Genomic DNA, 15049 nt, shown 5'->3' with positions numbered 1-15049 from the left:
AATGATAAATACATTGAGCAGTTATGTATCTTTAAGAGGTTAAAATATGCCAAAAATATATAACACATTTTAAAATTCAATATCTTTATAACTAACTGGTTTAGGATCTTGAAGTTTTGTATACGTATTTTGATAACCTTAATATTATATTTGCTACTTTTAATTTATGTTACAAACATTTAAATATTTTAAATAAAATCAAGGTCTTGAATTTCCCAGGACAATCCCAAATTCTTGGTCCAGAATTTATAGCATTTGTCCCGAAAAAAAGTAATGTGAGAATGTAAAAGTTTATGTATATATTCATTTAAACTTATTTCCTGGCCTTTCATTAAAGATACATTTCTCAACTAATTCAATTAATTCAGTTCTCAATACGCGGTAAGGCAAACATACATAAAAACTCAAAACAACTTCATTAAAAATCGTAAAATGTAGAGAAACGTAAAACACCAAATACAGTTAAAAAAATATTTTCATAATTAAAATTAGGGTTTCTACGCAGAATTCGACCAGTGGGCAAGAAGACAAAATTTTCGGTGCACAAACTGAAACTTAACTTTTTGGTCACACTGGGCAGAAAGAGGCTGAAATCGCTGAACTAACTAAGCTAATTCGCTAGTTTACCAAGAGTTTCAAAATATCGCGACAAACAAATCGCGACCTCATTAGGCCTAACGCAATTTGAACTTTTAAATTATTCATAATTCTACAACTATTGCATTCAGATTAACTAAAGGCATAAAAACCTTAACCTTAACCAGAACACAAAAACAGCATAATTCAATCACTTTTAAAGCGAAAAGTGCATTATTTACCAGCATATAAGAATAAAAACACTCAGCTCACCAAACCGGGTAGCAGATTATATATATATATATATATATATATATATATATATATATAGTTTGGTGCTGCCGATTACAAGGAAAAAGGGAGGTGCATAACTGCATGCTGTAGCAGTCCCATGTACAAAATTCCAATGTTCTACGACTATTCGTTTTTGAGTTATGCGAGATACATACATGTATCTGTACATAGGTATGTACAGATGTCCAAGGTAAAAATCTTTTCTGAATCTATTTTAAATCCATTCTACAATTTGTTTTGGAAAACAGATTGTAGAATGGATGATTTGGAAATATAGTCCTTTATTGTGTCCATACAGACAGATGTCGTACGCAGTTTTTACTGCACTTCATTTAAACCTATTTCCTCGAATTATTCTAACTTAATTAACCGATTCCTCAAGACAAGTTGAAATGACATCAGATTGCAAATTTTTGAATTCAGTATCCCGGTTAATTTCTGTCGTACGAGAGTTATATTTGCTATAATTTTATTTTTTCATAACGAGTATAAAACTTTCCCAAATCTAAGTATAAGAACCGGAAAATCACAATAAAAGTTAAGATTTTTTTTTATTTGTTGAATATTATTTTTCTTTTTAATTTGGCATTGCCGAAACATGAATATTTTCATCATTTAAAACACTTCTGTAACTGGAAGTATATGAGATATATGGAAGTATATGACCAATGATTGCGAAAACTGAGACCGAGTAAGGAAGTGGGTATATATATACATATATATAAACACGTTTTGACACTGAACGATTGCAGTAAAAGGAGGTACACTACTAGATGTTAAGCAGTTCCCATAACGTTCTATGGCTAATCGCTTTTGAGGTATTCGTGATACATACATACATACTTTACTTCTTACAAGGAAATAAAATACCCTGTTAAGTTCCAAGGTACGTCCAATAACTTTTAAAAAGGTTTTAAAATATATTTTTTATTGGCAATGTATGAAACGCCGGCATTCTATAAAACATCTAGGCACTTTAAAGAAGGGCTGGCGTTTTTAAGTAAAGTATGAAATATGAGAATTACTGTATACTTTATTACTAGACATTATATATAATACCTAAGCAGTTTATAGAGTGACAAATGCGCTTTAGGCAAAGTATGAAAAAAAGGTCATGGTAAGGTATTGTTTAAAAGACGTTCATTCCTGAAAAGTACAAATGTAATTTTGAAAAAATAACGAAAGACTGCCATTAAAAACCTTTTATTCTAAGTGCGTAAAAATATTAGTGAGATGATCTTTGTAAGTCATAACAAACTTATATTCTCTATTTAACTGGAAATCAATAAGATCTACCTGACAATGGGAATTAAATTCAGAAAAACCATAGGTTTCATAATAATGCCCCTTTAATTACATTTTTGTTTTTTCTGGCAGGGCTTACAAAGTGGATGTATAGTTCAATATCATTCCGTATAGCATTTTTATATTTGGTTTCAAGTTCCTTCAACATTCTGTCACGGCCTCCGTGCCCAACAGCCAAATGAATTAAAGTACCTGAAATGACTTCATTAACATGATAAATGAGTTTACTTTTGTTTTCCGCAAACATCCCACCATAGCGATTCAGCAACCAATAATCCTATGGTTCCTTCTTAGCAATCATTTAGGCCTTTTTACATCAATTATTAACTTCTGGTAAATAGTGTCGGTTATTCGAAAAGAATCGCACATGTATTTCATACTTTGCCGGTTTGTCATTTAGCATTCTATAAAACGCCTAGACAATGGGTGAAATGTTTATTTGATACATTGCCTGCCAGTTTTAAAATGCTTAAGCATTGTATGAAATGCCGGATTTCATACATTGCCGGTAACATAGACAATAAAATTCTTGAAAGCATTCCAAGGTATAGCAATTCTAAGCCATTCACAGTAACCCCTAAAAAGTTCCAACATTTGTGCAATAAATCTTGAAAAAGTTCCAAAGTGTTATATCAGTTCTAAGGTATATAAAGTAATTCCTTGAAAAAGCTCCAAGATCTATACAATAAATCCTGGAAAAATTTTAAGGTATATCCTATAATTCCTGAAAAATATCAAGGTATATAAATATTAAGGCATATACTAAAAAAATGGCCAGAAAAAGTTCTATGTACGTCCAATAACCCCTGAAAAAATTCCATAGTATATCAATACAAAGGTGTGTATTCAAACTGCGGCTGGGGCCTACCAGCGGCCGAGCGGTAAAGTCGCTGAACACTGGTAGTTCGGTCCGAGGTTCGAATCCCGCGAACGGGCTGGCTGCATGGGCGTTTTCGTGGTTTTCCTCATGTGTAACGTGTATACGAGCCAGTTTCCCTTAGAAAGTCCTCCACGAAGGCATCCCTTCCCTTAGGCAGATAGCCCTAGTGTGCTTTGCCATAATTAAATACACAATACAATCAAACTGCGGCTGGCGATTCACGTCGATTTTTCTTTGACCTTTTAAATGGGACTCGCTTGCAACAAAAAGTAGTTTTGTTTTTGAAACAGAGTTACATTTGGAGACCCGAAATCTTCAGATGATATGCTTCTTCGTTCCGCATGTTCTGAGGATTTGAATACCGCATTCTTAGGAAAAAATGAAATGAGATTGATAAACCAATTCGGGTACTTCTCCGTTTCGCCGGCGCCAATCTCGCCAAGCAGATATTATTGGCGACCACATACAGTTTAAAATGTTAATAAATGTTAGTTCCGACAATTTTTTATTTTGAAGGGCATAAACATTTTAATATCGTTTAAAATTTTGTAAAAAGCCAATAAATAAAGACAATAAATTTGTAAAAATATATTAATTTTAGAACTTGCTACACTTTCATGGTTCAACATCCTAAATCGCCGGTTCAAATCACATGACCCCTAAGTGATCTCATCTCAGCAAACTACGCTACAAAAATCTAATTCTCTCAGTAATTAAGTACGTTAATTTCAAGTTAAATCTTAATTAATCGCAAGTTTAAATGCGAGAATTATTTCAAATTCGTAGCTTACTCAGGTTATTATGTAAAACCGCAGTGCTTTACTTCTCTAGTGCATTCTCATTAGAATTGATGAGTTTAACCCTTGACTTTGCCTTTTTTATATTTTTGCTTTCGGATGAGCGGTGTGATGGCATCTTACTTGACTTAATTACCGCGAATGGCCTTAGGGCATAAAATTGAACTATCTGGTAAAAATTCTATGTAACTGTATGTCAGTATTGAAAGAAACAATCAATCTGATAGCAAACGGCTGCTACTTGTTTTGAAAATGAGGCGTAAAATGTTACCAGTGAAGATATTCAGTTTGGGACCAGTTGTACCATTATTGGCGACTTTATCGCCTGCACCGGCAAAACGGAAAAGTACCCCAATTCGTATCTAAAGAATTAAATCAATTGCTTAGGATTGGGTTCGATCTAAGTGTGTTCATCCTCGTGTTAATTGTATGGAAAAAACTAAATCATTTTTCACACAATCATTTTTCACCTAAAAACTTTAACACCTTATTTTAAAACAATAATACTTTCATTCCGATTGCATCCTTCAGTTCAGTGTTGGTGGCGTTTGTTACATTTTTTTTAAATGAGGCTACATATATTGTCATTACGATGATGTATTTGAAATCTTTCAGAGCAATACTATGAATTATATATGCATATATATTTTTTAAATTCCTACTATTAGCTCACATTCTTCTTATATCTTGTTCAAATTTACAATTATTAATAAAATACTTTTTATTCATCTGCTCAAGTTCAAAGACTTTTTTTTAAAACTTGTAGTGGATGACACTTGATGTTAATACAGTTTTTTCGGTACTTTTCCGTTTCGCCGGCGCAAATCTCGCCAAGCAGACTTTGTTGGCTACAACATACAGTATACACATAAAATATGTTAACAAACGTTAGTTATAAGAATTTTTTATTTTGAAGGCATAAACATTTTATTATTGTTTAAAATTTTGTAAAAAGCCAATAAATAAAGACAATAAATTTGTAAAAAGATATTAATTTAAGAATTTACTATGCTTTCATGGTTCAACATCCTGATTCGCCGATTCGTATCACGTGACCCCAAGTGATCCCATATCATAAAAACTAACGTAAACTACGCTACAAAAATCTAATTCTCTTAGCAATTATCTACATTAATTTCAAGTTAAATCTTAATTTGGAATACAAGTTTAAATACAAGAATTATTTCAATTCGTACGAATAGCTTACTCAGAAATTATGTAAAACCGCAGTGATTTAGTTCGCTAGTGCATTCTCATTAGAATTGATGAATTTAACCCTTGATTTTTCATTTTTTTTATTTATTTTTGCCTTCGAGTGAGCGGTGTGATTGCACTCTAATTGACTTAATTACCGCGAATGGTCTTGGGGCATAAAATTTAACTATCTTGTAAAAATTCTATGTAATTGTACGCCAGTATTGAAAGAAGCAATCAATCTGATAAGAAATGGCTGCGACTTGTTTTGAAAATGAGGCACAAAAGGTTAGCAGCGAAGATATTCCGTTTGGCATCAGTTGTATGTACCATTGTTGACGACTTTATCGTTTGCGCAGGCAAAACGGAAAATTACCGTTTTTTCACATATTAAAGTCAATTCGTCTTTTACTCCTGTTTATCTGAACTACAGATATGCTTTTTTTAATATATTATAATAATTACAAATAATGAACGTTTATTAGGAATTCTAACGTGCTGTAAAAATTAATTTTATAATAACTTATAAATGTACATGACTGTGATAAATGGTATTGTAATATTTAACAAAAATAAGTGGCAACAGAGTTCTAAAGATTTTTAAAGTGTATGGAATTAAAGAGTTGTAGTTTTATAGAGTTGGATGAAGCGGATGTAATATCCCATTATGTAGCGAAAATTCTCCCAAAATTTCTATGTTGACGTGATAATAACATTGTTACTTTTTTTTTCCCCTGCCACCAGTTGTTACGGGGTTCGTGTGGGAGTGAATAACGACGACAGCACTTGATGGAATATCGAAACATACTTTCTATTTAGCCAATATATATCAGGACAGCTCCAAAGTCACGTTTTATAGTTGTCGAAGATCTACTGTACACTCGCTGGAAAAATCAGCGACACGGCCTTCAGGTTATCAGGCTATAACGGTCGAGACAGCTTCACTACAAAGCACCAGAACAGAATACAGTTCCCGACTCTGCTCGGTCGTTCTCGAAACTCGACGTACTCTCGAGACTCCTCAAGCTACAATTCGCGATGCCCTTGACGACACACAGAGCACAGCTCCCGACTCTTCGGTTCAGTCGTTTTTCGGTCAACACGCTCTTTCGACAATGCACTAAGAGACTCTTTCGATGCACTCGACGACCCACTCGGCACTCGCTGGTCGGCTGTCAACTCGATCGTCTCCTCACGGACTGACTAACTCAAGACACTAACTCGATACTAGCACTCCAGACGAGGCATACACTCGACTGCAGACCAGCAGGGTTTATATAGCTTTCGGCTCATGTTCGAGAACATTCTGGGCTAAACCGGTAAGAACCGGTGTAGTCAAATGGGCAATTTCTCGCCAAATATGGCAACCCTGCCTTCCTTGCTTTTATGGCAACCCTAAAATTGCTTTGCGGGGAAGCTACCTTACCGCGACAGGAAATTTCATAACAATATGTATTTAAAATATAATCCTTTAAAATGTCTCTTGCTTATTAAAATAAATAAATAGCACTGTAGATTATGCAGTAATACACTCATGTCCATAAATTAAGGATAATGCAAAATCAGACAAAGAAAGAGTTAGAAGCAAAATAAATTTGACTTATTCGTAAAGCTTATTTATTAAACAAAAGGTAAAGAGCAAAAAAGGATGCTATATGTTTGATATTATTAAAAAATTAGCGATTTTCTCTCCCTGGAGCAAATTACAAAAAAAAAACCTATTTACAAAAAACCAATATTACATGGTTGGTATGATTGGTAATACATTGTATGTTTCCCAGACGATGCAATACAGTCCGTACAACGCCTAGGCAAGCTGAGTATCAAATTATCGATCTGATCTTGGGGGATATTACACCACTCAAAAAGCAATGCTCTCCGAAGTTCCGGTAGACATGTAGGAGGAGGTTGACGGGCTGCAACTCGTCGGCCAAGCATGTCCCACACGTGCTCTAGTCCGGTGAGAATGCTGGCTAGTCCATACGGGTGATATCCTCCGATTGAAGGCATTCGCTTACGGTGTTTGCACGGTGAGGACGGGCGTTGTCATCCATAAACACAAATTGTGCGCCCATGGCGCCCCGAAACGAATGTACATATTGTTCCAGAATGACGTCCCGATAGATTTGGCTTGTCATGATTCCAATGTGAACACGCAGGTCAGTTCTGGAACCCAGAATAATTCCACCCCAAACGAGCACTCCTGCACCACCGTAACGGTGTCGTTCGTGGTAACGGGTACCTGGAGCTCTCCATATGAAATGGCGAGAATCAGACTGCAAGCTAAAACTGGACTCGTCGGAAAACATCACACAAACCCACTGTTGCGGTGTCCACAATGCATGCTCTCTACTCCAGGCTAACCGCAGGCGACAGTGAGTTGAAGTAAGTGGAACGCATCAGACAGGTCTACGAGCATATAGAGCAATCTGCCCTAAGCGTCTGTACACGGTCTGCCTTGAAATTGTCGTACCAGTGGCTGAAGAGAGCTGACGAGACAGGTCTGAGGCTGTGCTCCGCCTGTTTCTTTTGGCAGTAACTGCCTAATGCCGGTCCTCATTCGGCGTTGTAACTCTGGGGCGACCTGTGCTGTAACGTCTACTCACATTACCATCATCTTGGAATCGTTGCCAAAGCCTGGAGATTACACTCTAGGCAATTCCAAGTTCGTCTGATACTTCCAGTTGGGTAAGCCCACATTCCAGACGGCCGATAATTCTACCACGTAAAAAATCATCCAAATGCGTCCTTTGTGTCATAACCATTCGGTTATTGTACTGAAATGCTTATAAAGCGCCTGCGAACAATTTTACTTCTTTGCCTGTCTTCCTTGTATATCACTCTCTTACACTCTCGTCATTGTGACGTACCATCGATGTCATCTGGTTACTTCCTGAAATTTGCATATGATTCTTGAAGATGTATGTAGTGATTTTACAGGTGATATATTTATTATAGAGTTCGATTTCCGCGTGACTCCGAATTATCCTTAATTTATGGACATGAGTGTATATCTAGGACGAAACCTCTTCGCAGCAGGTCAAGTATCTGTCGCCTTGAGTCGTGTGAAATCATTAGATGGAATATTAATTGAAGAACTGGGACTGGTCGAAACTCACTGGGAAGGTTCCTTGCAATAATGAAGCATTACAAGAGATGGATAGAATGAGAAATTATAGACCACCAACAGCTTCATAAATTAGAAACGAAAAAGTTTTAATAATGTTAATAAAAAGTAACTAATTTTTTTGGGGGGGATGACCTAAGTAGGAATTGACTTTAAACAAAATTCTTTTATATTACTTGTTTTAATTTGCAGTGAAAAAAAATCAAAGATAAGTCGAACCATGAATTTCTTTGAACTTGAATCTGTATTCTAAACAATTTTCAAATTTTTTTAACATTAGACCTCTTGAATCCTTCAAATAAAAGTAAAAAGAAGAGAGTTGGTAGAAAAAATACTTTTACTTAACATCAAAATATTTTAAGGTTGAAGGTAAAGTTTCAAATTTCGTTTACTAAGAACCAGGTACAAGAATACATTTTCAAAAATACACTTACGTTTATTAAAAAGATGCGAATGAAATTTAGTAAATGAAATACATGATTAAATTCTTGAATATCGAGGTTCATTTCTTCAATATAGTTCTATAAACATATTTTGAGTAACAGCTGAAATTTAAACTAACAGTTTAAAATTCAGCATCTATAACTGAATAGTCCAACTGCTAGACAAGTGAAGTCATGTTCGCGTAGTAGTGTTTACAAACCCTGCCATAAGTTCGCAGAAAAAACCAAAAACTATTTATAATATGTTATCTACGACCAGAATTATCATGACGATTCGAGAATTTTCGAGGAAGCATAGTGCACAGACTACTTAAATGAGAATTCCAACAGATTTCGTTTGATGCTGAACTGGAACAGCGTGGCACATAGGGCCGTAAAAGGGTGAATTTAGTGATACGGGTGTGAACTGTACGGGAAAAAACAAATTATTATTTTTATATAGAATCCTGAAAATGTAATAGCTTAATTAAAAATAATATTCCTTTTACAGGAAGCGTATATATGAGCAATTTTATTGCAGAAAGTCCTTCAGGAAGGCATCCCTCCTCTTCGGCAGACAGCCGTCGTGTGCTTTGCTAAATTAAAGCAAAATTTATCGAATAGCAGTTCCTCCGTAGCGAGCAGATGTCGAGTTTTAATTATTTTATTCATTTGAGAAGAGTGCGTATGAGTTAAAGAAAAATAACTGGATCTATTTTTCAAATTAGTGCTTTATTCAGCACTCGCATGGAAAACCTTTTACGTTGCAGTACTCGCAAACACTATTATAATTCCTTCTTTCGAACTTCACCGGTTTCTGAGTGGTTACGATCGTTAAGTGTTGCGAGTTCGACCTGGGTTCGATACCAGGCGAACGTCTTGACTACATGGTTATTGAATTTCGTGGAGCAAGTTTTCCCTAGAGCGTCCTCCAAAAGGCAGCCCTTCTTTGGGCATATAGCCTTCGTTCTCTTTGCCTTAAATAATTTAGCCTAACTTTCTTTTGATTTCGGCATACCTCTTCTAAAACCGTTCAACAATCATAACCGAAGGGAGAAGTTGAGGAAATCAGAAGAAAATGCTTGGTTTTCTATCTGAAAAAGTAATGTTCAGTTGCATGCGACAATAGTTTTAAATTTGTATATCGCAGAAACGTATGTTCCAGAATATACAGTTGGCGAAATTAAAGTTTGTTACCAATCCTTTAACATAAACTGTTGGACTAACTGTGACAACAAGGCTACTACTCACCAGAGAGCAGCCTTGATGTCACAGTTAGTCCAACAGTTTATGTTAAGGGATTGGATCTTTGTAAAGGTGTCGTTTTAGATAGGGTCATAGAACAGTCCTGTATAGTGAGTGTAACAAGTATTTATTAACAGGTAAGTTACACACGAACATTACATTTAACTTTAAGAATATTACAGAGCAAGAGTCAGATACAACCTATCAAGTGGGACGCTTGGCTTTTACTGAAGTACTTCTCTGGCTACTCACCAGAGGGCAGCCTTGTTGTCACAGTTAGTCCAACAGTTTATGTTAAAGGATTGGTTACAAGTTCTTATTTATATGTAACCAAGTTAATTATAGACACACACGCATGCACAAAAAAATAGATAAATAAATAAAAAATAAAATCTGAAAGATTTCAGATTTTTAATTACGTCCAAAGGGGCGCCTTTTTTAACATTTTGTCTGTTACCTTTATTTATTAAATATCACGTTCTTTGCACTTAAACCATAAAATTCAGTTCGAGAGCAATGTCGCAAAATAGTTTTAAATTGAGCATATCTTTAGCATTTCCGATACAGAGTCTCGCGTGCTGTAGATAAAAATGTTTTTTCTGTACAACTTTACCATTGCTCGCTTTGAAAAAGTTGAGTTTTGTTAATAAAAAATTCGTTAAAGTTTTACAAAATATGAAATCGATAATAAAACAAATTCCAAATTTCAAATTTTGGCTTCCACATGCCCATATTCGCAGTAGTATTACGTCATTCAAAATTGGATAGCTCTATGTACCATTGTTTTATTACAATGCGAGAAATATACATATATTTATGCAGATTTTTCATTATTTAATTTCTTTAAATATAACGCAGGACTCTAAACATTTGGTGGCAACAATTTGAAAAGACTTTTATAGTGAATTAACGCAAAATCGGAAAACGAAAACGATAGTCCCTCAGGGACAAAGCCCCTTTGGACCAAAAAGAAAAGAAAATCTCACTATTTACCTCAAATCTTTAGTCCAAAGAGGCTTTGTCCTTGAGGGACTATTGTTTTCGTTTTGCGATTTTGCGTCGAATCACTCTGAATGTCCGTTTCACTTTTCAAACTGTTGCCACCAAATATTACCGCCCTGTATTATATTTAAAGAAATTAAATAATGAACAGTCTGCATAAATGTATGTATGTTTCTCGCATTGTGATAAAACAATGTTACCTAGAGCCATCAAATTTTGAATAACGTAACCCTACTGGCTCTTGAACTGAATCTTATGGTCTAAGTGCGAAGAACGTGATATTTAATAAATAAAAGTAACGCAAAAATGTTAAAAAAAACTCCCCTTTGGACGTAATTTAAAATCTGAAACCTTTCAGACTTTTTTTTTTCTAATAAGTTTCAGAAAATATTTATCAATACTTTTAAAACGATGTAAATAAGAAATTTTTAACATTTAGGAAATCTAGTTGCGGCTGTCGAAATTTCCTGAATTATAACACTCGGCCCCTATACGCTTGATATATCCATATATCCTCTTTGAAGTTTGATATATCCATCCATACAGATGGTTCATTATTTAATAACAAAGAATTAACCAAGCAAACAATCATTTTATCCTTTTATTTTTCAGAAAGCGCCAAATGCGTATAATGACAATACAGCGAGATATTCTCCTGAAACTGGGCTTGAACCAAGAACCAAATGTCACAACAAGATTGACTGAGGAACAGCGACAAATTCTTGTGCAGTCATATGACAGAACACTCAACAGACAAGCTGATATAAATGAGACTTCAGTTTGAGATGATAACTATGAATGGCAACTGATAACATAGCATCTGGAATATTTCACAAACGGAGCAAACCAAAGCAACCTTCATCCTTCAACTGTATGGAATTAGATCTCAAATGACTCAGATCAAACTGGATGTTCATATGTTGCAGCAGAAGATAGTCCTTAACTGAATACGGGAATTATCAACTACTGAATGTAAAGTATTGTGCACTGTGCACAAAAGCAAATTTCAAATCTTAGAAGCTATTGAATCTTCTCAAGATTAACATCTATTAAAAAAATAAAGACTTCATTACATTAAAACAATTCTAAGACGGGAAATGAAAATTTGCGGTATGTTTTCTGTAGTGATCCGGGACCAGAAATAGAAAATTTAGATACGAAGATGAAAATACTGAGAAATGAGATTACGTAGATATGTAATATATATATAACTTTAAATAAATATGTTCTGGTAAAGAATGGAACTGAATACTTCATGGTAGATAAATTTCTTACCATAAAATATAATGTACAGGGCGAGTCAAAAGAATCATTCTGTTAAAATGCTTATAGTAAATAATATTAGCATATTTATTTATCGGTGTAACATCCAGAGCTTAATTTGCCCACAGCCCTAAATAAGATGAGCTTCAGGACATTTTTTTTATGAAATTGAGTCACTGTTTGAGCAGAAAATTCTTTAGATCTCGTGACATTTGTACAAACCTATCTACTTCAATGGTAAATTCTGATTCTGTGTAGATAACAAAACGACTTATCGTTCCTTTTTATTTTTTCAGTAAAAGTAACTCTGAACTCAGAAGAAGGTTTAATATGAATGTTTGGGTCTCGTCCCAAATAACACACACTAAATAAATTCGCTGGTTCGATTCTTTATTAATTCTCATAATTAATTACAATCACTCATTAACTCATAGCTGTGACCAGCCCTCATACACCGTCGATGGCGATTCTCAAACTCGTTAGATCATCACATTACAGATGCGCATGCGTGGATTACATTACAGATGCGCAGGCGCGAACATGCCGCCCCGCGTTGCAATGCTTAGCATTCAACTATTGTAATTAAGATATAGCATAAAAATTAAACAAGTATATCATAAACAATTTTGAATAAGTACTATTACATAAAAATCATTATTATAATTAGACATTTACCATATACATAAGCGTACAACTCAAAGCAATACAATATAACATTTCAGTTACATAATGACATTTTATGTGAAACACATTCAATACTGTACAATAACTATAAGGACAATACTCATTTTTGTATTGGTAAGACACATAATTTGGTAATTGGTCGTTTGAAAGTTCCAGTTTGAGTTTTTACATTACACACTCGAACCTTTCCATCTTTACCATAAAATACTTCTATTATACGACCAACCGCCCAATTACAACAAGGCAAATTATCTTTAATTAAGACCATGTCTCCAACTTGTATATTGTTTTTAGAACTTTGCCATTTAGATCGATTTTGTAAATGACTTAAATAATTGGAGTTCCATTTTTTCCAGATAATTTGTACTAATCTTGTGATCTGTTACCACAATTTTAACCTGTTAATGTTAACTTCCGTGATATCTGGCTCAGGGATCGAATTAATTGCTCTACCAATTAAAAAATGCCCAGGTGTTAGAACCTCTAAATCATCAATGTCCGAAGACAAGGGTGTCAATGGTCGGGAATTTAAAATTCCTTCAATCTGAATCATAATTGTTAAAAATTGTTCAAATGTCAATTTTGCATTACCTACGACACGTTTGAAGTGGTACTTAAAAGATTTAACTCCAGCTTCCCAAAGGCCTCCAAAATTAGGTGCTCTGGGAGGGAGAAATTTCCATTCGATATTCTCAGAACTCAAATAACCAGCTAAAAGCTCATCTTGTTCGTTCACTAGTTTGTTTAACCTCTTTAATTCTGCATTTGCACCTACAAAATTCGTAGCGTTATCACTAAATAGTGTTAAACTTTTACCTCTTCGTGCAAAGAAACGTTTCAAGGTAGCTATTAATGCTTCAGATGTTAGATCTGTTATCAGCTCTAAATGAATGGCCTTAGTAACCATACAAATGAATATACACACATAAACTTTTTGATATATACCTTTTCTCTGGTTTTTGTATTTAATTAAGAATGGGCCACAGAGGTCAACTCCAGTACAATTGAATGTAAGATTAGCTATGATTCTTTCCTTGGGTAAATCACCCATGATTTGCTGAGCTACAATGGGATTAGCTTTAAAACATATTATACAATTTTTTACAATTTTTCTACAAACATTTCTACCACTTACAATTCAAAATTTTTGTCTTATATGATATAACAAAGATTGAGGACCCACATGCAAATATTTTAAATGATAGTAATTAACTATTAACTCTGTTAATTTATGTTTAGAAGGCAGAATAATAGGAAATTTTTTCTCATAAGTTAAATTGCTATTTTTTAATCTACCTCCAACTCTCAACAGTCCATTACTGTCAATGAAAGGGTTAAGACTTTTAATAGAACTATTTCTTGGAACAATACCTGATTTTTTAAGATCATTTATCTCATTTATAAAATACTCACCCTGTACTAATTTTATTAAAGTTTCTTCAGCTGCTCTCAATTCTCCCACTTGTAAATTACCTACCTGCTTTTGTTCTTGCTTACAATTCTTGTAAAACCTAAAACAAAAACTTATAATACGAATTAATTTTAAATACTTATTACTGCAATTCAATAAATCATTAATGAAATTATTCACATTCAGATTTAAACATGTAGATAGTTCAGAATCAGCAAAGTTTTTAAGTTCATTACTGTCCCTTTCAGTAATTGCTGCAGGTATAACTCTTATAGGGTATTCATCCTTCATTAAGAAGTCAGGCCCGTTCCACCACAGTTGACTTAGTTGCAGTTTTTTGGCAGACATACCTCTAGATATGAGATCTGATGGGTTTTCTTCAGAAGCGATATGATGCCACTGTGCTATTTCAGTCAGATCCTGTATCTTTGAAATCCGGTTTGCAACAAATGTCTTGAGCAGGTGTGGCTCTTTGTTGATCCATGACAGCACAATCATAGAATCGGTCCAAAGGTGAATAGCAGTAAGCTCCAATTTTAATGATGATTTCACTCGATGCATCAGTTTAGCTAATAGCACTGCTGCGCAAAGCTCAAGTCTTGGGATTGTAGTCTTTTTTAGGGGGGAGACACGCGATTTACTGCACACCAACCTCATTGATGTATGGTTTGTTGCTGATGTTGCTTTACAGTAGATAACTGCTCCATAGGCGGCCTCTGAGGCATCACAGAAACCATGTAATTCAATCTTGATTCTATCCGGTAATAAAATACATCTAGGGACTTCAATGTTGTTAATTAGCTGCAAGGTAGTGGAGAATTCTTTCCATTCTTTAGCCTCCTTTTCTGG

General features: G+C 34.6%; 1 protein-coding gene across 1 annotated transcript in view; it reads left to right on the top strand.

Annotated features, from left to right (window-relative positions):
• Window positions 1-11593, top strand: part of LOC146999140 (uncharacterized) — a 29204-nt gene extending 17611 nt beyond the window's left edge. The window contains exon 3 of the mRNA XM_085817585.1: window positions 11455-11593. The gene's annotated coding sequence lies outside the window, so the exon portion shown is untranslated. The remainder of the gene's footprint in view (window positions 1-11454) is intronic.
• The last annotated feature ends 3456 nt before the right edge of the window (window positions 11594-15049 follow it).

The sequence above is a fragment of the Stegodyphus dumicola genome, chromosome 1 (assembly GCF_044657685.1).
Source record: "Stegodyphus dumicola isolate Sdum_Otavi_A_Nest chromosome 1, ASM4465768v1".
Lineage (NCBI taxonomy): Eukaryota > Metazoa > Arthropoda > Arachnida > Araneae > Eresidae > Stegodyphus > Stegodyphus dumicola.
This window is presented reverse-complemented; position numbering and strand designations above follow the sequence as displayed.